This window comes from Gopherus flavomarginatus, chromosome 6 (genome assembly GCF_025201925.1).
Source record: "Gopherus flavomarginatus isolate rGopFla2 chromosome 6, rGopFla2.mat.asm, whole genome shotgun sequence".
Taxonomy (NCBI): domain Eukaryota; kingdom Metazoa; phylum Chordata; order Testudines; family Testudinidae; genus Gopherus; species Gopherus flavomarginatus.
Window position 1 is genome coordinate 108,734,686 of NC_066622.1, and position 22,274 is coordinate 108,756,959.

Below are 22,274 nucleotides of genomic sequence, written 5' to 3' on the forward strand. Positions count from 1 at the left end.
TCCTGACCACAAACTTCCTCCCATACAAATAGTGGAGAAAATGTTGTATAGAGTTAACCACTGCCAGAAGTTCCTTTCAGGTGGTGCAATAATTTCTCTAGAAAATGTAAGCTTTTGCTTTATTAAGCCTCCATCGCTCAAATAGTTCTTATGTCAATACTATCCCTGAACAACGAGCATCTGTGTCCAATACAAAAGGGGTTTGAAACATGGGTAGATCATGACAGAAACTGTCAAACTGTTTCTTTTTAACTCTGAAAATGCCAATCACACTGTGTTGACTGCTGAAATGGTTTCCCTTTCTCACCTACTTATGCAATGGTTTTGCAATATTGACAAACCTACAAATAAAACTTCTGTAAGAGGAGCAGTGCCCTATAACATTTTGCATATCTGAGCGTGTGGCCCAGTTCTGAACAGTTCCCCTCACTAATTGTGCACCCAACGTAAATTATCTTTTTTGAAACAACTCAAATTGGGTTCAACTTGAGATTGGCAGACTTTAGCTTATCACTGACCATTTGTAAATGTATTGGTTCTTGTTCAAAGGGTTTTAACATGCACCAGGATATCATCTAGTACAGCAAACAGCAAGAGGCATGCTATGCAAGTAGACTTGGCAGGTGCAAGCCCTCACTTTCAATTGCCACAGGCCTTGTCCTGCAAGGACAAGTCTTCACTATCCTTTGAATCCAATTCTGCTTGCCAATACCCCCTCTTCATATCCTGTGTGGAAAATCAGATTGAATCTGCTGTGGCATCCATTATCACAAATAGATGATACTCTGGATAAGAATCCTTTAAAGTAAATGGATTTAGTTTTCAATACTCCATACAGAATCTGGTGCTGCCATCTTTTTTACCAGAACTATGGGTGAGGCCCAGGGATTGGTTGAAAGTTCATTTGTGTAGGATATCTTTTCTGTCATTTATTACACAGTTACTAGCTATAATGAAATCAAAACTGATTTAGCTCTTCCACTATCTTGACTACCCAAACTTATTGCTCGAATGGCAGAAATCCAATTTTCAAACCCAGTTTTCAGTGGGTGTCTCCATTTGAGACTAAATGGGTAGTTCAGATTTGGATTCACTGTTCCCTGACCTTTTTAGCATGTCTGGTCTAATACTGGTTATGTTTGAGTCATGGGCCCAGATTTAAACACAAACTGTGAAGCTGATCTTTTACCTCCAGATTTTCCCCGTTCATTGTGGTGTTCCCCATATCCCAAACTGGGCAAGATACTTGCAATAGGAACTTGTGATGCTTTGTCCTGACCTGCCTTATAAGTGTCCGTTTTTATGGCCATGTTCTCCCCCACAATGCCAGTATTTAATTGAACTGCTTCTCTTAATTTTTATCTTATTGTCAGTTTCCCTTGTTTGCAAACTGAATTTATTTGTTCTAAGCATTCAAAAATGTGATGACGCAGATTAGAATCGTCTGGTCCATCATACAGATTAGACAGCTGTATTTACCAGGCTTTAGTGATCAGCTTCCGTCTTCCTTAATAGTGGCAGCTTCCTCTTCTGAGGAGCTACTGCAAGGAAACAGTCTGGTTCCTTGGCAAATTCCACAGCCTCCGAGTGTCTTTGGTCTCCTTTTGCCGATATAGGTCTGCAAGTCCTAGTCAAGCTGAGTATCTATAAACTGGTCCATTGTTACCTGGAAGTCCCCCATTAGCATCTGGATATGCTAGGAACAGAAATCTCATAAGGTCCTTTGTCAATTTGGGTAGAGTCCCTTCTTTCCCTCTCCTTGTAGGTGCTAGCTCAGATTGATGGCTAGCTCCAAATTACATATCAACAGTTTAGATCAGATTTGGAGAATTCTACCTGTTTCGAGGGGTAATTTCTATAACACCATCAGAGCTGGGCCATTCAATTTGGCTCCTTGACAGAAAAAGGGTTTCTATCTTCCCAGCCATTCATTTGAGCTATGGTATTGAACTGAGCCAAATAAGCCTCTCAGGGAGTTTTTCCTTCAAAGATGGTGGGATTTTGCATTATTTGAGATGGAACAATCCAACCATTCTCCTCTGGGTCTCTGTGGTTACAAACAAGATAGGAAACTCTTGTAAATGTCAGGCCTTACCCAAGTCCTCTGGCTAGCTTAATTCTACATCCAGGTGTCTGGCTTCGATTGTGGTTTGGGACACTGACTTTCTTAAGATGATGTCTCAGTTCCTCCCCCACATCTTGACCCATGAATTCTCCCTGCTTACTAACTCAACATCATCCTTCCCTAGTTTTGTAACACAAATATCATTCTACTAGATGGAAGGGTAGAAGCCCAGAGGTAACTTTTGAATGTTGAGCTCCTGAACAGCAGGATAGTAAACCAAACCCTCACTTAAATAGCTCAACTATTATATATAATATAATGACTGATCTTATAAACCCTAGTTCTGAGGTCTTTTTTCCACTTGTTTTTTGTGAACTGATGACCATCTTAGATGTGTGTGTTTAAAAAAAAAAAAAAAAAATTGTAGGATTAAATAGTTACAAGTGTTTGAATCACTTGTTACTAGAATTAGTAACTAAAATCAGCATGTCAGTTTGATAAAACCTATTCAGTAACTGGATTGTGAGCAGACTTTTATCTAAAGCCTCATGCTAAACAAAATATAAATGTAACACTAAATGCTGTCAGTGAATGCTCACTGACTTGTAATGTCTGTAAGTTCCTACAGTAGAGCAATGCAAGAAGGAATAAAGGCAGTTTTTGACTTTTTGACAAACACTGTCTATTCCTTTTTATATTAGAAGGGAAAGGAAATTTGCAATATTGATAAGCGTATTAACTTCTGTATGGGAGAAATAGGATTCACGTTTGGAGCATTGGACTAATGGTCTAGGTGTCCATCTCTAACCGTGTGATTATTACTTGCTGGGTGCAGATGAAGTACATCCTCACAAACCATCTTCCTTGAGTTTGAAAGGGAGAAACAACAAACTGAGTGCTTACATCAGCATGTAACGTATTAGAAAAATATGTAAAGTACGTAACTGAAGAACTGCAAAATATTTGAAATTTTATTGAAAAAAACCTCAAATAAAAGATCTCATAATACAATGCTAAATTCGGGCTGGGTGAAACAAATATATTCAGAATAAAGGAATAAACATGCTTTGTTAGTATCCAGGAGGCGCATGTCATAGTTTATTCCTGACATGCCACAATATTACTAGGCCAAAGTTTCCCAAGTCTCGGAAAGCTGTTAAAGTATTCCCTTCCCACCCCCTCCAGTATCAAAGAATCTGTTCCATTAGTTCACTTGTCCGCTGTGGGGAAGAAATTCATATTCAATATTTAGAATTTGTAAGTTCACTCTAACAAAGTGTTACTTACGTCATACCCTAAGCTCAAAGAAGCTTTAATATTTTAATAAAAATGTTGAGAATGCATTGAATTCACACAAGTGGAAAACATCTATACCTGTGAAGAAACGTGAGGCTTAGATTAAGTAGTTCCTTATAACAATTGATTATACTAATTTTTTAATACTACACTGTGCTTGTCTATCTTTCATGATTTATCAGTGTTGTTTAGCTCAAAGGCCTATCCATACAGGTTTCACTAAAAAGCTAATGGATTTACTATTTTGAAATACTTTATTCAGCTTTCATCACTGACTGTGTAGTGAAGGCTAGATTTAAAGGAAACTGTTAATTATATTTTTCCCCCTTGAGCCAATTGAATTCAATAATGATTTCTGACTTCCTCCCCTCCCCCCCACCCCAACGTCTTCCTTGGTCCCTCAGGTGTTAAAATAATCAAAGATTGCTACACATGTAACTATATATTTTTGATCACACACCAGAAATCTTAGTGCCTAATCTGTGCATCAAACAGGATCTACATATAGTGGGCCAAGCTTAGTTTAATTGTATGCTTAACCTTAGCACATATTGTGGTTTTTTATTTAAACTTCTACCCCCAGCCTTTAATTGTTGATTCTTGTATCAGATATCAAACAAAATCATGAAAGTGAAGTTACAGAAAATTCTATATATGGTGCAGAAAAGAACTTCTACATTTCCTTTCTGTGGGCCTCCCTTATACTTCCTTTGCTCCAAACCCTCCAACCCCCCAAGGGATTACATTTGCTTGCCCCACGACGCTCCAGTTTGGAGAACTGAAAACTTAAACGCTAAGATAGTATTTTGGTATAATCTCATCAGTATGCTGGCTTTAGAGATTAAAAGAAAGCAAACAAATCATCATTCTGCATTTTCCAATTTAAAAGAGAAACAACAAAAACACTGTTAAAATACTTGTCTAATTCAAAATTCCAGATATTACAAGAGCCAGAGTAGCTTGAGAGTCAGTTCAATGTCTGCTGCAATACTTAAACATTATTTGAATTAAATGGTGGAATACTTAGCTTGAATTTTGCACCTAAAATATTCATGGGTGCAATACTAGAAGCTTTTTCTAATTACTAATTTGCTTGGTTTTAAACTCGTGTTTGTAATAACCTTAGTCCCAGATTTGGACCTTAGCGTCCAAAATATGGGGGTTAGCATGAAAACCTCCAAGCTTAGTTACCAGCTTGGACCTGGTACCTGCTGCCACCACCCAAAAAATTAGAGTGTTTTGGGGCACTCTGGTCCCTCTGAAAAACCTTCCCTGGGGACCCCAAGACCCAAATCCCTTGAGTCTCACAACAAAGGGAAATAATCCTTTTTCCCTTCCCCCCTCCAGGTGCTCCTGGAGAGATACACAGACACAAGCTCTGTGAATCCAGACAGAGTGAATCTCCCTCTCTGTTCCCAATCCTGGAAACAAAAAGTACTTTCCTATTCCCCCAGAGGGAATGCAAAGTCAGGCTAGCAATCCAACACACAAATCTCCCCGATTCCTTCCTCCCACCAATTCCCTGGTGAGTACAGACTCAATTTCCCTGAAGTAAAGAAAACCTCCAACAGGTCTTAAAAGAAAGCTTTATATAAAAAGAAAGAAAAATAAGTACAAATGTTCTCTCTGTATTAGATGATACAACACAGGGTCGATTGCTTAAAAGAATATTGAATAAACAGCCTTATTCAAAAAGAATACAAATCAAAGCACTCCAGCACTTATATTCATGCAAATACCAAAGAAAAGAAACCATAGAACTTACTATCTGATCTCTTAGTCCTTACACTTAGAAACAGAAGACTAGAAAGTAGAACTACTTCTCCAAAGCTCAGAGAAAAGCAGGCAGCCAGAAAAACAAAGACAAAGACACTCAATTCCCTCCACCCAAAGTTGAAAAAATCCGGTTTCCTGATTGGTCCTCTGGTCAGGTGCTTCAGGTGAAAGAGACATTAACCCTTAGCTATCTGTTTATGACAGTGTTACATTATGGGAGCAATTTACATGTATTCACAAAAGCAGCAGAAATGTTATTACAATCTCACTGAAATAACCAGCTCAACAGTACTTAAAGCAAAACACCTCCCCCCAGACTTCCAACATGAAAACCATTGAATAGCTAAAGAATAGAAATGAACAAATGTATTAAGCCATTTGCTGTCAAAGTGCCTTCAGTAGTGACAGTTGTAGATGTTGGTCAACTATCCAATACCTAAGAACTTTGCTGGGTTTTTTCCCCCGCCCCTCCCCTTCTGCTTTCATCAATATATTTTGATAGTAACCATTGATCTGGAAGCTAGTGATGTAGAAGGAGCAGCAATGACTAACAGTTATCTACATAACAATTTCCATTTTAGCCCTATGTTTTCAGTCACCCTTCTTCCTGCAACTTCCTAGTTTTTGTTTGTTTTTTGTGGTATTTTAACTGAGAATGCTCCATTCCAGAGCTTTCCTTGTAATTGCTGTTCCTGGCTCTGTGGACTGGATGAGGTCAGGTGCTTGAACTGAGAGCAGGGAGCTTGTCTCTCCTGTGCACTCAGTGACTTTCCTGCTGGTGCCCAGGCAGTGTGGAAGAGGAAGATGGCTGTCTTGAATGCAGATAAAATAAAAGCTGGACCGGGGGAGAGGATAAAAGTATATTGGGACAAGAAGCTGATGAAGGGTGAGGGGGACTGGGACTAAAGGCTTGTGGAGGTGGGGAGAGAAACTGGGACCGGGGTTTGGGACATATGGGAATTGTGGGAACTAGGGCCTGGTCTACACTACGCATTTAAACTGAATTTAGCAGCATTAAATTGATTTAACCTTGCACTCGTCCACACAACGAGGCCCTTTATATCGATATAAAGGGCTCTTTAAACCGGTTTCTGTACTCCTCCCCGACGAGAGGAGTAGCGCTGAAATCGGTATTGCCATGTCGGATTACGACTAGTGTGGCCGCAAATCAACGGTATTGGCCTCCGGGCGGTATCCCACAGTGCACCATTGTGACCGCTCTGGAAAGCCATCTGAACTCGGATGCACTGGCCAAGTAGACAGGAAAAGCTCTGAACTTTTGAATTTCATTTCCTGTTTGGCCAGTGTGGAGAGCTCACCAGCACAGGTGACCACACAGAGCTCATCAGCACAGGTAACAATGTAGCCTCCTGAGAATCGAAAAAGAGCTCTAGCATGGACCGCACGGGAGGTACCGCAGCTAATCGCTATATGGGGAGAGGATTCTGTACTAACAGAACTCAGTTCCAAAAGACGAAATGAAAAAACATTTTTGAAAAAATTTTCAAGGCCATGATGCAGAGAGGCCACACCAGGGACTCAGTACACTGCCGTGTGAAAGTTTAAGGAGCTCAGACAAGCCTAACAGAAAACCAGAGAAGCAAACGGAAGATCCGGGGCGGGGCTGAAAACATACCGCTTCTACGTTGAGCTGCATGCAATTCTAGGGCGGTCCGCCACCAGTACCCCACCCTTGTCCGTGGATTCCGAGGTGGGGGTGATTAATCTCAGCCATGGCTGAGGATTCTGCGGATGGGGAAGAGGAGGAGGAGAAGGAAGAGGACGACGAGCTTGCAGAGAGCACACAGCACTCCATTCTCCCCAACAGCCAGGAGCTTTTTCTCACCCTGACGGAATTACCTTCTCAGCCCTCCCAAGCCACTATCCTACACAATGAAGCCATGGAAGGGACCTCTGGTGAGTGTACCTTTTGTAAATATAAAACATGGTTTAAAAGCAAGTGTTTTTTAATGATTAATTTGCCCTGAGGACTTGGGATGCATTCGCGGCCAGTACAGTTATTGGAAAAGTCTGTTAACATGTCTGGGGATGGAGCGGAAATCTTCCAGGGACATCTCCATGAAGCTCTCCTGGAGGCACTCCAAAAGCCTTTGCAGAAGGTTTCTGGGCAGGGCAGCCTTATCCTGTCCTCCATGGTAGGACACTTGACCATGCCATGCATGTAGCAAGTAATTTGGTATCATTGCATGACAAAGCCTAGATGCATATGGTTGCGATGTTTGCTGGCATTCAAGCAACATCTGTTCTTTATCTCGCTGTGTTATCCTCAGGAGAGTGATCTCGTTCATGGTAACCTAGTTGAAATTCAGGAATTTAATTAAGGGGACAGAGATGGCCATTCCTACTGGGCTGTTTGCTTGTTGCTTAAAAGAAATCCTTTCTTGCAGGTAGCCAAGCAGGGGTCCGGGGGTGTGATTGGCACAGAGCTTTTTTGCATTTGGCTAGCAGTGATCTTCCATGATACCTGCCACGCGGTGGGGGGAAGGGTAAAGCAATCATCCCAGAGAATTGGATGGGGGAGTGGTTTCTGCTGCTGCATGTTAACAGGAAAGAAGCAGCACTGAACGGGGCTTTGCTTGGTATTTGGGGAAGTAGGGCACTGTGTATATGAAGGCTGCAGAAGCCAAAAGACAATGGCTTACCATGGACACATGCAAGCTGAATTCTGTTGCCTGGACCTGCGTCTGTGAGATCTCTAACACCAGAGCTGCAGGCACTCAATATTAAGATGCGAAATGCAACCTTGTAGTGAAATCACATGTGCTATGTAAGGTGAATAGTATTGTTCACCATGAAAAGAGTATAAGCATTCTTCTGTAAAATTTATCTTTCTCTCCTTTTTTTTTTTTTTCCCCTCCCTCGTGCAGCTGCACATTTTTCAAGCCTCCCTACTCCATCCCGAAGGCTATCTCAGATAAGGCAGCAGGAAAAAAAAGACTCGAGACAAAATGTTCTCGGAAATCATGGAAGTGACCCGCAATGAAAGAGCTCATCTGGATGAGTGGAAGGACGTGGTATCAAATTACAGGAAAGATGCCAGTGAACATGAGCACAGGAGGGATGCTCAAGATCAGAGGTGGCGGCAGGAAGATCAGAGGTGTAGGCAGGAAGATCAGAGGAGGCATGACACAATGCTGGGGCTGCTGCGTGATCAAACTGACATGCTCCGGCGTCTGGAGCTTCAGGAACAGCAGCAGGATCACAGAGTGCCGCTGCAGCCCCTGTGTAACCACCCTCACCATGTTCCATATCCTCCTCACCCAGACGTGTAAGAACGCGTGGGGGGAGGCTCCGTACACCTGCCCACTCCACCCCCATGGGCAGCCCAACCAAAAGGCTGTCATTACTTCGAAATTTTTTTAGTGGCCTTTTCCTTCCCTCCTATCCTCCTCCCAAACCACACCCAGGTTACCTTGTCAGTTCTCTCCCTCTTTTTATAATGAAGTAATAAAGAATACATGATTTCTAAATGATAGTGACCCTATTTCCTTAAGCAAGCTGTACTCAAAGCGGGAAGGTGGGTTGCTTGCAGGGAATGAGTCAGTCAAGGGGGGGAGGTTCATCAAGGGGAAACAAACACAGCAGTCAGACTGTACCCTGGCCTGTGATAAAACTCGTTTTCAAAGCTTCTCTGATGCGCACCGCTTTCTGGTGTGCTCTTCTAATCGCCCTGGTGTCTGGCTGCGTGTAATCAGCTGCCAGATGATTTGCCTCAGCCTCCCACCCCGCCACAAAGGTCTCCCCCTTACTCTCACAGAGATTGTGGAGCACACAGCAAGCAGCAATAACAAAGGGGACATGGGTTTGGCTGAGGTCTGAGCAAGTCAGTAATGTGCGCCTTTAAACGGCCAAATGCACATTCTACCACCATCCTGCACTTGCTCAGCCTGTAGCTGAACAACTCCTGACTACTGTCCAGGCTGCCTGTGTATGGCTTCATGAGCCATGGCATCAAGGGGTAGGCTGGGTCCCCCAGGATAACTACAGGCATTTCAACATCCCCAACTGTTATTTTCTGATCTGGGAAGTAATTCCCTTGCTGGAGCCGTTTAAACAGAGTAGTATTCCTGAAGAGGTGAGCGTCATGAACCCTTCCCGGCCATCCCACGTGGATGTTGGTGAAACGTCCCTTGTGATCGACTAGTGCTTGCAGCACCATTGAAAAGTACTCCTTGCGGTTTATGTACTGGGTGCCCTGGTGCTCCGGTGCCAAGATAGCGATATCTGTTCCATCTATCGCCCCTCCACAGTTAGGGAATCCCATTGCAGCAAAGCCATCCACTATGATCTGCACATTTCCCAAAGTCACTACCTTTCGTAGCAGCAGCTTAATGATTGCTTTGGCTGCTTGCATCACAGCAGCCCCCATAGTAGATTTTCCCACTCCAAATTGATTCCCGACTGACCGGTAGCTGTCTGGCGTTGCAAGCTTCCAGAGGGCCGTTGCCACTCGCTTCTCAAGTGTGAGGGCTGCTTTCATCTTGGTATTCCGGCATTTCAGGGCAGGGGAAAGCAAGTCACAAAGTTCCATGAAAGTGCCCTTACGCATGCAAAAGTTTTGCAGCCACTGGGAATCGTCCCAAACCTGTAAAACTATGCGATCCCACCAGTCTGTGCTTGTTTCCCGGGCCCAAAATCGGCGTTCAATGGCTACAACCTGCCCCATTACCATCAGGATCTCCAAAGCGCAGGGGCCTGCGGTTTGAGAGAATTCTGTGTCCATGTCCTCATCACTCTCATCGCCGCACTGCCATAGCTGCCTCCTCCTCTCCTGGTTTTGCAGGTCCTGGTTCAGCATAGACTGCACGATAATGTGCGAGGTGTTTACAACGTCCGTGATTGCTGTCTTGAGCTGAGCAGGGTCCATGCTTGCTGTGCTATGGCGTTTGCACAGTTCACCCAGGAAAAAAGGCACGAAATGGTTGTCTGCTGCTTTCACGGAGGGAGGGGTGAGACTATACTCAGAACCACCCGCAACAATGTTTTTTGCCCATCAGGCACTGGGATCTCAACCCAGAATTCCAAGGGGCAGGTGAGACTGCGGGAACTAAGGGATGGCTATGGGATAGCTACCCACAGTGCAATGCTCCGGAAATCGACACTAGCCTCGGTACATGGGCGCACGCTGCTGAATTAATGTGCTTAGTGTGGCAGCATGCACTTGACTTTATACAATCTGTTTTAAAAACACGGTTTCTGTAAAATCGGAATAATCCTGTAGTGTAGACATACCCTGGGAGGGAAAGACTGAGACAGAGCTGGTGACAGCAGGTGATTGGGACTTGCTGAGGAAGGAGACTGACAGGGAACATATGTATGTGTGTTTGGGAGAGGGGAGAGAGACTAGGACAAAAAAATAGAGGGAGAAGATTGAACAAGGGGCTTGGAGAGAGAGGCTGGGACTAAGTCCTGTGGGACAGAGGAATGGAGCAAAGGGTTGGGAGGGGAGAGACACCAGATAAGGAGCCTGGAGTGGGGAGACGGACCGGGATGAAGAACCAGTGGTGGGGTAGAGATGGTACTGAGGCAGGAATGGACGGTTGAAGAGGATAGGGCAGAAGAGGACAAGCTTGAGGAAAATGGGAAGAAGTCTGTGCCCCCTAGAAAACAACTCCCTTCCAGACCCTGGATTTCTGAGTCTCGTCTTTCCTCTGCTGTCAGCAGATATTTGTGAAACTTACTGATAAAGTACTTCCCCTTCTATTGGCTAGTCCATGTACAGGATGACAGCTTAACATTGCTACCAGTTACTCTGTTAGTTCATATGGCAGAGGTCTTTGTGGTGGATTTAAAGGTTCCAACCCTGCTAATGATCTATGTAGGTGTCAATATGATGCCACATAATGGAATTTCCATTTTTCAGTTTGCTTATTTAGAAACCTAGGAAATTACATGCGCATGCACACCAAAGTCTTATGGTAAAAAAACATATTAAGCAATAAAAATCAGGTACTCAAAAGTTAGGAAATGCCAGAATTAAGGTTCCTAAGACAGAATTATTTATTTACTCATTGGCTTTTTTATGGCACTCCCTATAGTATCTGCATTCTTTATTAATAGTAACAAATTGATCTTCATTAAGGTGATGGGGCTATTCTGTCCATTTTACATCTGTAAAGTGGGGATGAAGCAATGAGATTAAAGGCAAAAGTATGCACTAGTTTTGGATACCCAATGTGAGATACCTGGGACCTGATGTTTTTTTAAGAGTACTTAGCATTCTATACCATTTGATATGTTCAAACACAGCTCCCATTGACTTCAATTTGCAGATGTGAGTGCTCAGCGCTTCTGAAAATCAGAACCCGGGATCTCAAGTGGATTGTGTTTATTTCACAGTTACTGACCACCATTGAAAAGTTTTGGTTTAAATGACTTTGCTAGCATCACTTAGGAATTCTGTGGCAGAGATGGGATAGAATCCATTTCTCCAGGGAAGCATGCAGTTATCTTAACCATAAGACTGTCCTTTCTCTTTCTGAGATTCCATGCTTCATTCGCTACAAACTTGCAAAAAGAGAGGCATGGTTCCTAAAGACCGCAATCTCCTTCACTACACAAGCATTATTCATTCCTAGGGCAGGTCCAGCCTGTGCACTGCCGCAGGGGCCCGTGGGAAAATATAGTATGTGATCATATAATTAAAGAATGTATTATCATGCATTCAAAAGGGGGCCTAATTAGTATTACATACTTCTTAAAAATTGCATTTTTTTTAAAGTTCTACAGTGAAAATGACTAGATAGAAAGTTGAAATTTGGCTTAAAAATCTTTACTGAGAAGTGCCTTTAACGGCTCAGTGAAATTTTGGTTAGGATTTGACTGAGCTTTGACACTTCAAAAATCCTATGCTGTATATATTTAATACATGTGTTTTTTCACTGAGATTGTAAATTGCACAACTAAGAGGCTATGCTGTGAGTGTATACATAGCTAATATAGCTTGTAGTGAGAAGTACTCAAGGTGTGTGGGCTGACACAAGGACTTGAAGTTATGGAATCCATGGCTTCTGTGAGCATTGTTACAAAATTGCTTTCTTGCAAAGCTGAAGTATTTTGGACTTATGATGTGCTGCACAATGAGTAGGGAGGATTCTGCTGCCACCAATAGCAGTGCACAAGTAAAGCCTATCATAGACAGCTGGACTGTCTCTTTTTCTTGGCAGGACGACTCCTGTTGCCCAATGGAGATGCCTACCTTGCCAGAGTTTCTCTCCTTTGTACAACCTAGGATGTCAGCGTAGGTTTAGGCTTTGTGGGTTTCTTCTGGCCCCAGCAGAATCTGTAGATTTCTAGCTAGTTTTCCCCTTGCCAGAACCTTACCTCTCCATATTCCATAACTTGATTTGTGTTCCCGGTTCCAGGTTTACTTCCCTACAAACATCCTAGCTGCTATCAAGGACTTTTTGTTGAGTGAATTTTGATCCATTGTTTCTACTGTGTTCATTCAGCTTGTCTCTGGTGAACTGTAGAAGGACTGCAAAGAGGCAAAGCTAAGAGAAAGAACACAAAAGCCTGGGGAGCTGATTCAGAGGCTGAGGAATAAAGGACTGTCTTCCCACATGAGTAGATGGGTAGACCAAGATTTTCAGACAATAGGAGCCTAAACTTAGGTTCTTAAATAAATGGGCTGACTATCCAATGTGCTGAGCATTCAAGAGCTCCCACTGAAATCAATGGAAGCTGTTGGATGCTCAGCATGTATGAAAAATCTCACTCACTGAGGAGCCTAACTTTTGGCTCCTATTTTTGAAAGTCTTGCCCCTATACTACGGTGTGTGTGATATATGTATATAAGGTATATGTGTATTAAAGCATGTATATTTGCTACAAATATGATGCAAGGGTGTTGTGAGGATAAACATCCATTAATTGTCACTCAAATTCTGTGGTGATCAGGGTCTCATAAATAGCTGATAGATTAAATTTATCACATGTATATCTCTGCTGCGTGTATGTAATTTTCTGTTGACATACATAATACTTTCAATTTCTGAGGGGAGGGAAGTATTATGATTTTTGAAGTTAGAAGGGCTTCTAACAAATCTGCAGTGATCCGAGTAACTATTGGCCTGTTAGTTTGACATCTGTAGTATGTAAGGTCTTGGAAAAAATTTTGAAGGAGAAAGTAGTTAAGGACCTTGAGGTCAGTGGTAATTGGGACAAATTACAACATGGTTTTACTAAAGGTAGATCATGCCAAACCAACCTGATCTCCTTCTTTGAGAAGGTGACAGATTATTTAGACAAAAGAAATGCAGTAGACCTAATTTACCTCGATTTCAGTAAGGCATTTGACACGGTTCCACATGGGGAATTATTAGTCTAATTGGAAAAGAAGGGGATCAATATGAAAATTGAAAGGTGGATAAGGAACTGGTTAAAGGGGAGACTACAACGGGTCGTACTGAAGGGTGAACTGTCAGGCTGGAAGGAGATTACTAGTGGAGTTCCTCAAGGATCAGTTTTGGGACCAATCTTATTTAACCTTTTTATTACTGATCTTGGTACAAAAAGCGGGAATGTGCTAATAAAGTTTGCGGATGACAAAAGCTGGGGGGTATTGCTAACGCAGAGAAGAACCGGGATATCATACAGGAAGATCTGGATGACCTTGTAAACTGGAGTAATAGTAATAGGATGAAATTTAATAGTGAAAAGTGCAAGGTCATGCACTTAGGGATTAATAATAAGAATTTTAGATATACATTGGGGACACATCAGTTGGAAGCAACAGAGGAGGAGAAGGACCGTGGAGTATTGGTTGATCACAGGATGACTATGAGCTGCCAATGTGATATGGCCGTTTAAAAAAGCTAATGCGGTTTTAGGATGCATCAGGCGAGGTATTTCCAGCAAAGATAAGGAGGTGTTAGTACCGTTATATAAGGCACTGGTAAGACCTCACCTGGAATACTGTGTGCAGTTCTAGTCTCCCATGTTTAAGAAGGATGAATTCAAACTGGAACAGGTTCAGAGACGGGCTACTAGGATGATCCGAGGAATGGAAAACTTGTCATATGAAAGGAGACTCAAAGAGCTTGGCTTGTTTAGTCTAGCCAAAAGAAGGCTGGGGGGGGGGGGGATATGCTTGCTCTTTATAAATATATCAGAGGGATTAATATTAGGGAGGGAGAGGAATTATTTAAGCTTAGTACCAATGTAGACACAAGAACGAATGGGTATAAACTGGACACTAGGAAGTTTAGATTTAAAAGTAGACTAAGGTTTCTAACCATTAGAGGAGTGAAGTTCTGGAACAGCCTTCCAAGGGGAGTAGTGGGGGCAGAAGACATTTCTGGTTTTAAGACTAAGCTTGTTAATTTTATGGAAGGGATGATGGTATGATGGGATAGCTTAATTTTGGCAAGTAATCTTTGATTACCAGCAGATAAGTATGCCCAGTGGTCGGTAATGGGATGTGGGATGGGATGGGATCTGAATTACTGCAGAGAATTCTTTCCTGAGTGCTGACTGGTGAGTCTTGCCCACATGCTCAGGGTTTAGCTGATCGCCATATTTGGGGTGGGGAAGGAATTTTCCTCCAGGGCAGATTGGCAGAGGCCCTGGAGGTTTTTCGCCTTCCTCCGCAGCGTGGGGCATGGGTCACTTGCTGGTGGATTCTCTGCAGCTTGAGGTCTTCAAACCACAATTTGAAGACTTCAATAACTCTGACATAGGTTAGGGGTTTGTTATAGAAGTGGATGGGTAGGGTTCTGTGGCCTGCTTTGTGCAGGAGGTCAGACTAGATGATCGCATTGGTCCCTTCTGACCCTAAAGTCTGAGTCTATAATTACATCACATAATGGCAGACAGCTAAAAAGTGTAGAATTTTATAAATGCTTATATACAAATGCTAGCAGTCTAAATACTAAGATGGGTGAATTGAAGTGCCTGGTATTAAGTGAGGATATTAATAAAATAGGCATCACAGAAACTTGGTTGAATGATGATAATCAATGAGACACAGTAAAAGAGGATATTGAGCTATATGGACCATTGGTCTGACCTGGTATGGCAGTTCTTATGTCTAAATTACCATATCTATCTAGTCTTCATTTTTATTGCTATTTTCACCATGAAGAGTGAGTCCGGTTGAATTTTTACAACTTCCTTAGTTTTCTATTGCATATTAGTGGAAGTTAGATTTATTTTCCTGAAAAGACGTGTTAATCAATAATGAAAGATCTTTTGAATGTAGATACTCAGTGTGTACGCTTTGAATTGTCTGTATTGGGAATTCTACTTTTGTTATTGTCTGAGCTAAGTCTGCTTAAATTAGCATTTTAAAAGAAACTGTGGTTTGAGATGTGTTGGATTCTTCCACTGATTACATAATTATTTTGTATAAATTAAAATGTTCTTTAATTGCATCTCATAAAAGATTTATATTCCCAGAAAATTTTGAAACCAAATTAGATTTTAAAAAAAGGCTGACTTTTTTATGAATAATATCTGAATTCTTAATTTGTGAAATTTTGTGACACTGTGTAGATTGTAGTTTTATTTTATTTTGATAACATATTGCCTCTTAAGTGTCCATCTGGCAAGCATTCTAGGAAATACTAAGGTTCCAAAGTCACAGATGCAGGTTTTTGATTGTTTTTTTAAAATCTCATTGTAAGATAGCAACCATTGAACCAGGCCTCTCAAAAATCTAGCATTATAAATGTTGAAAGCAATACTTTTAGATTATATGTTTGGTGTCTAAATGTATTGTAATGAACCTTCTGGCTCATTGTTGAGTACCTTCCCTTCACCGTGGCTGAGTTAGAGGGCAAGGATCTAGCCATTAGAGGGCTCTGCTGCTCAGTTCAGCATGGAGCCACTAATGGCTCTGTAATCTCCAGAGTGCAGGAAAATGAAGTAATATTCTGAGATCAGAGTCAGGGTATGTGTATCATCTGAGCTGGAACAGCTTGTAAGCCTTTGGAGGGAAGGCCATAGGTAGGAGGCAATTTGAGAGGTAGAACTGAAAGCTGAAACTTAGGCAGTGATGTAATGTGTTGTTGAAGAGGACTGCAGTAGCAATAGCATGTGACAGGTGTTATGAGGAAATTGCACTATTGGTTGGCAAGAAGATGGTGTTAAGGAATCACAGTGAGATACGTTTACCTTAATTTTTGATTGTAAGGGTTTAAGTAATTGTGACAAAGTAATTGGTCTGCTTTTTTTCTGGCAGCTCTAGAAAGGTAATTCTCTGCTACTTCCTCATAACCTATAGCTATTAATGGGGATCCAAGGGTATGTCTACACTGCAGTGTAAGCTGAGAATCCGGCTCAAGGCCAAATCCCACTTCCATCTATGCACAATTCTATCTGACTTGGGCCTGAGACCCAGGACCATGTAGGGTGGAGGATTTGAGCCAGGGTCCCTTAGAAGCTCAGGCCTGAGCGCCATTATTCTGCAGCATGAATGCAGCTTAGGCAGGCCCCCCTGAACTCAGGCCCTCAGAGTCCGCCAACGCTATCTTGCAGTCTCCTAGGCCAATGTTCTTTGTCCTCTCCATCCCAAGCATAGCAAATTGAGTCAGTGGAAACAGAAGCACACCCGTTTTCCCCTTGTTCAAGTACGGTAGTTCTGTGTTTAACTCTTCCATTGTATTCTGATTGCTGAGAAGCAAATGCATTGAACTGTCTTCTGCATTTGCAATGGCCATCGACCAGAAGAAGTCCTTTGACAAGTGTGCTGCCTCCTGGTCATGGGAGCACAGTTACATTTTGGTGAATCTGATGTGAGGTGAGAAGAAATTCCAGGAATGACTACTTGTACCAGGAAGTAGAGAAGAAACTGGCAGCATTGGGGATTCACCAGACCAGTGACCACTACAGGGAGAGGATTAAGTGGCTCAAGACCAACTATCGGAAAGCCAGTGATGGGAACTTGCTGTCTTCCTGTCTCTATCCTGAGGCGTCTGACTGGGTGTTTGGTACTGTGCAAAGCACAGAGCCACCAACTCTTCATGACAGCCCAGTCAGCTGGGATGGTGACTTTCTCACCCATGAATCCAGTATAAGACTGGAAGGGGGAAGCCAGCAGGCACCGGATGAAGCTATTGAAGTGATTTGCTGAACCCAGCTCCCGAGGAGGCTTACTTAGCCACTAGAGCAGCTGCAGATCATCCTGGGTGTCTACTTGGAGGAACTTTTTGATGTCACCCCTGGAGGACCAGCCTGCTATAGAACTGGCAGCAGAAATGCAAGAGACAGAAGTCCCCCTGGAGCATGGTAAGTTTGTCTTCATGTTTTTATTAATGTAATAATGGGAGGGGTTACAAATGCAAAAGTTAATACCATTCTCTGGTAGCAGCATGATACGTTATGGTTGATTGCATGCCAGAAGCTTAGCACCCTCCTTGCTCCCTTCTCCATTATCAATACCATCTGGAATTCAAAATGGAGATTGGGAAGTACAAACTGTGAAAAAAGCATTTAAAAAAAATTTTTAATAGAAACTCGCACATTCATGCTATGATGTGCCAGGGTGTTAAAATGTGAACCTTATATTGCTTTCCCTGTTACTATGCTGCTCTGTACTAGCCCAATGGTTTAACAAGCTTCCTGTAAACAGTGAACTGTATTGGGAGGGAGAGGGAGAGTGAAATGCAGTACATCTAAGCTGAATGTAGTCCACAGGTGGTGCAGTCATTTGTCCAAAATACAGTTGGGAGTTGTATGCAGTTCAGAACTGTGCTGAGGGGATGGAATGTTGCTGTGGAGTTCTTGGCAAGTCCATATTAGCATATGTGTTTGCATGCAGTCATAACAGGCTGTATCAGAAGATGTGAGGAGGCAGTAATCCATGTGGATGCTAACATAACATCCTGTTGATTGCCCCATGACTTTTGACCTAATACCAAGTACTGATCGCTGCAAACTTTTCCTGTAGTAAGAGCTCCCGATAGGCAGGCACATTTTGGGGAAGGGCATATTTTTGAGTCTCACCTTGGTATATGACCAGGCCACCCATAAATATGCTGTTCAGTCAGCATAAATTTGAAAACGTCTGTGGCACATACAGCTGGCTTGCAATGAACGGCTTGGAATAAAATATCCCTTTACTGTTCTGGAACCGCAAGAATTGTTTTGTCCTCCAAAACATGAGTGCGTGAAATGATAGAGAGGGGCTTATGTAGTAAGCTACAGTCCAACCCCTCATACACACACCCCAAAAAGTCCAAAGTGTTTGGCGATTTTCTAAACAAAAAACAATTTCGATTTTTAACTTACCATTCTCTGTGCACTCTTTTTTTCACTGCAGTTAACCAGGTTGTGTCCATGGAACTTTTAGTATCTGAAGAGTTCCTCTCTCAATATATTGAAGTTTAGTTTTACAAAGTGCCTTTTTTTTACCCTTATTCACAAGGATTTTTCCTATGCTCATGCACTGAACCATCTGAATTATTGAGACAATAATGTACTGTTTTATGTCTGCTTGCAGGTCCCTCAACCTGAATTGGCCATTCTACCTCAGTAGCTCAGGCACACATAGGCAGAACGCTGGGTCTCAGAACCCTCATGGATCAGTTGAAGAGGCGGTGTTACCTTGATGAACTTATGGTTGACATTCTGGACAGGGCCAGCAAGCAGGTGCACTACCAAAGAGAAGGAGACACATCATGTGGAAAGTCACAAGCAGGCTGCAGAGCTTAAGGACAGAATTGCAGTGAGGGAGCATCACAGTCCCTGGAACAGGAACATCACTTGAGGGAGGAAGACCGAATGTAGCAGACAGATCTGTTTGAGAGGCAGCTTTTGCTAATGGCTGTGAAAGCACAAACTCCTGCTGCACCTGTGCCTCAGCCTAAGTCCCCTCCACAGTACCACACACTACAGACCGGGAACACTTTTTGGACAGTTCCATGGTTGGATGGCATATGCAACTGGGACATAAAAGCTGCTGGACAAATCTACACACTTGCTGTCCTTCACCCCCACCCAAGCCCTCTTTCCCCTGCATACTTCAACCACTGTGCTTGACCCTGGCCAATCTGCAGGCCTCCATACCTGTGCAGTGATACCAAGTGCATCCTAAAGGAAGGGAAGGAAAAACATGCCAGAGGACATGCAAAATTTAGAGGATTATTTTGATAGCACTGGTTTCACTGTTTGCACTGTTCAGTGTTTGGCTTATGCATTTTGTTTTATTACTGGTTTGGTGTTGATTTATTAATGTTTTGGTGTTCTAATGGCAGTTGTAATGTAAGATTTTTAGTTTGTTTGTAATACATCCATGTTCACAAATAAAAGGATTTTATTTATTTAAGAACATTTATTGCCATTGCTAGGTCACATCATATAATGTGTGTTTTGAATAATAAAGATAAACACATAGTAAGGCACAGCAGGGAGGTTGTATTCTAACACAGTCTTTCTATACATCTGTGTACAGTAATCCATAATGTAAATGTGCAGCCTGCTTCCATAAAGTCATCTCATCCTTATGTAAAATTCATAACAATCAACTCCCCATTAACTGTGTACAGTGACAGTATCCCCTTTTATTGCATGATTTGCTGTACAAAAACATTCATAAACTTACTATTTCCCCTCTTCCATTGACCTGTGCAAATCCATAATGTTGGAACACGGAGTATCCCAGATTTCTGTTGCCCAGGTGCATCATGCTCCAGCTATCATAGGTGTACTAGTTCAGCAATCCATTACTGTCAGAGCTCCATAATCAGGGGCAAATGGCTCACACTTGGTTTCACAAAGATGTTGAAGAGCCTAGCAAGCCACAATGAGGACTGCATTGATGACCCAGGCATCTAAAGGTGTCTGTAAACAGCACCAGCGGTATTTCAGTCTGACAAATGCACATTTAAGCACCATTCTGGACCTACTGAGAATGTAATTGAACCTTCTTAGCATTCTTTCAAAACCAGCAATTAGTTCAGGGATATTGTTTATGCCCATTATTTTTGGGTAAATCACATGCCTGATTGCCTCAGAAACCTTTGCCACCACTTTACCCACAGTTGACTTTCCAACACCAAACTAGTTAGCAAAGGCCTTGTAGCAGTCTGGGGTCACCAGCTTCCAGATGGTTATAGCAACTCACTTCTGGACCAATATGGCCATCCTCATGTGTGGTATTTTGATGCTGAAGGGTCAGGGCAAGCTGATCAGAAAGCTCCAGAAGTGTAGCTTTCTTCATGTGAAATGTCTAGATCCTCTGCTAGTCATGCCAGATCCACATATGGAAGGGAAAAAACCTCATATTAAATATGCTTTATGGATATTGCTGCTTTCTCAAAGCTGTACTTAACCTCCTGGCCTGCATGAGTGATCTTGTGATGTCAGAGCATAGAAGAGAACTTTGACTCTGTGATTCTTAGGTCTAAGGCAGATGTTACTCAGTTACACAAAGGAATGTTGAATCGCTTTTATTTACTGCAGGAGGAAGTGAATGTAACATAGCACAGTAGGAAATCTAATGCTTTCTGCTACCTTCTTCTACCTGCTCCTTCCTTCTTATTTGTCAGTAACAGTGTGAGTGAATTGACTGAGAATATAAAGGTTCCGATTTGTAGTATATTTCCCAACTGATGACTAGAATGAAGTATCTGATGCATTAAGTTTAATTAAATGAAGTTTGATCACTCATAAAATCCTAGAATTTAGAGATGGAAAAGTTCTATAAGATTACCCATTCCATATCCTTATCAGCAGGATGGTGCCCTGCATAACATTCTCAAGTGCTTTGTCTTAAGTTTAAATAACATTGGCAGCAGGGATTCCATCACTTCCTTAAGAAGATTATTCCATGGTCTAATTGACCTCGTTGTTAAAACTTTTTCTTGCTGTCCAGCTTCAAAATTTCTTTTGCTCAATTTCATCCTGTTACATATTATTCCTTCTCAAGCATTTCTTCCATTTCCCTTATATTGGTGCCCTTTAACTATGTAAAGATTTTTTTTAATCCTAGTCCCCTATAGTCTTTTTTTATTTTTTTAATACCAGCTATATGTATATATTTAGTTTATTAGACTGATATGCTAAAAAAAAGTTAGAGATTGTGTTTATTTAAAGAAACTTGAATCTTCTATGTAAAATCTCTTAGGTTAAATTTATAGATGCTTTGTGTGAGAGAGAGAAATTCAACCTAATTTCTATCTAACCTTTTCCACCAACTTGCCCATACTGAGTATCCATTCCTTACAAATACTGTATTGCAGTGGCAGGATAGTGGATTAGGTAGTTGATACAGTAGCATCATCTCTAAGCATATAATTTGATGTCCTTCTGGTGAAGTTAAGACTCAAAAGTCTGCCTCATGTTAAATTCTCAATTTAAAATGTGTGGTTACACCCATTATTGTATGAAATGTAGTTGTAGCCATGTTGGTCCCAGGATATTAGATAGATAAGATGGATGAGGTAATATCTTTTAGCTGTGATGCTCAGAGTATCTTTCCCAGACCTGAAGAAGAGGTCTGTGTGGCTCAAAAGCTTGTCTTTCCCACGAACAGAAGTTGGTGCAATTAAAAATATTACCTCACCCACCTTGTCTCTCTGGTTATACCCATTTCAGCCCTCAACAAATCCTTGAACCTGTAGCTAGGGCTTTGTGAGTAAAACTAGAACCAGGGTTTCTTCTCTAAATATGAAATTTGTCATTTTAATTTGAGGTCAAATTAATCCTTAAAGATTCAAAAAGCAGAAGGTAAATAAAAAAAAATCTCAAATTAATAAGGCTTAATCATGATATTTAAAAGAAATCTCTTCAGGGTTTTTTGGTGCCTGATTCCATATTTTTGAACACCTTGAAGCTGGCAATATTGCCCCTCTTAGCTCTCTTGCTTTGCCTTGTGCCTTGTTGTGTACCTTTATAATCTGAGAGTTTGCCTCTGCACTGTTAGACTTCCATAGAGGAAAGCAACAATGTTCTGCTGGGAAGATCTGGCTGCCTGAGCACTGATGGCTTCTGTGCCACATATGCTCAGAGCAGCACTATGTCAGAAAATGAAGTCAGAAGCTGGAAACAAAGAAATACAATTTTAAAACTCTGCATGTCACACTCTCTCCCCGTTCCCCCCAAAAATGTGTGTGGGAGGAGGGGTTATTTCCAAATCCTAATTAAATGTAGAGACTGTTATTGGGGTAAGAGTTGT

The 22,274-nt window shown here is 41.9% G+C and overlaps 1 protein-coding gene across 7 annotated transcripts in view; it reads left to right on the forward strand.

Moving 5' to 3' along the window:
- The window catches only part of CPEB3 (cytoplasmic polyadenylation element binding protein 3), a 185,309-nt gene that overhangs the window by 40,949 nt on the left and 122,086 nt on the right, over positions 1-22,274 (forward strand). The gene's annotated exons all lie outside the window — the stretch shown is intronic.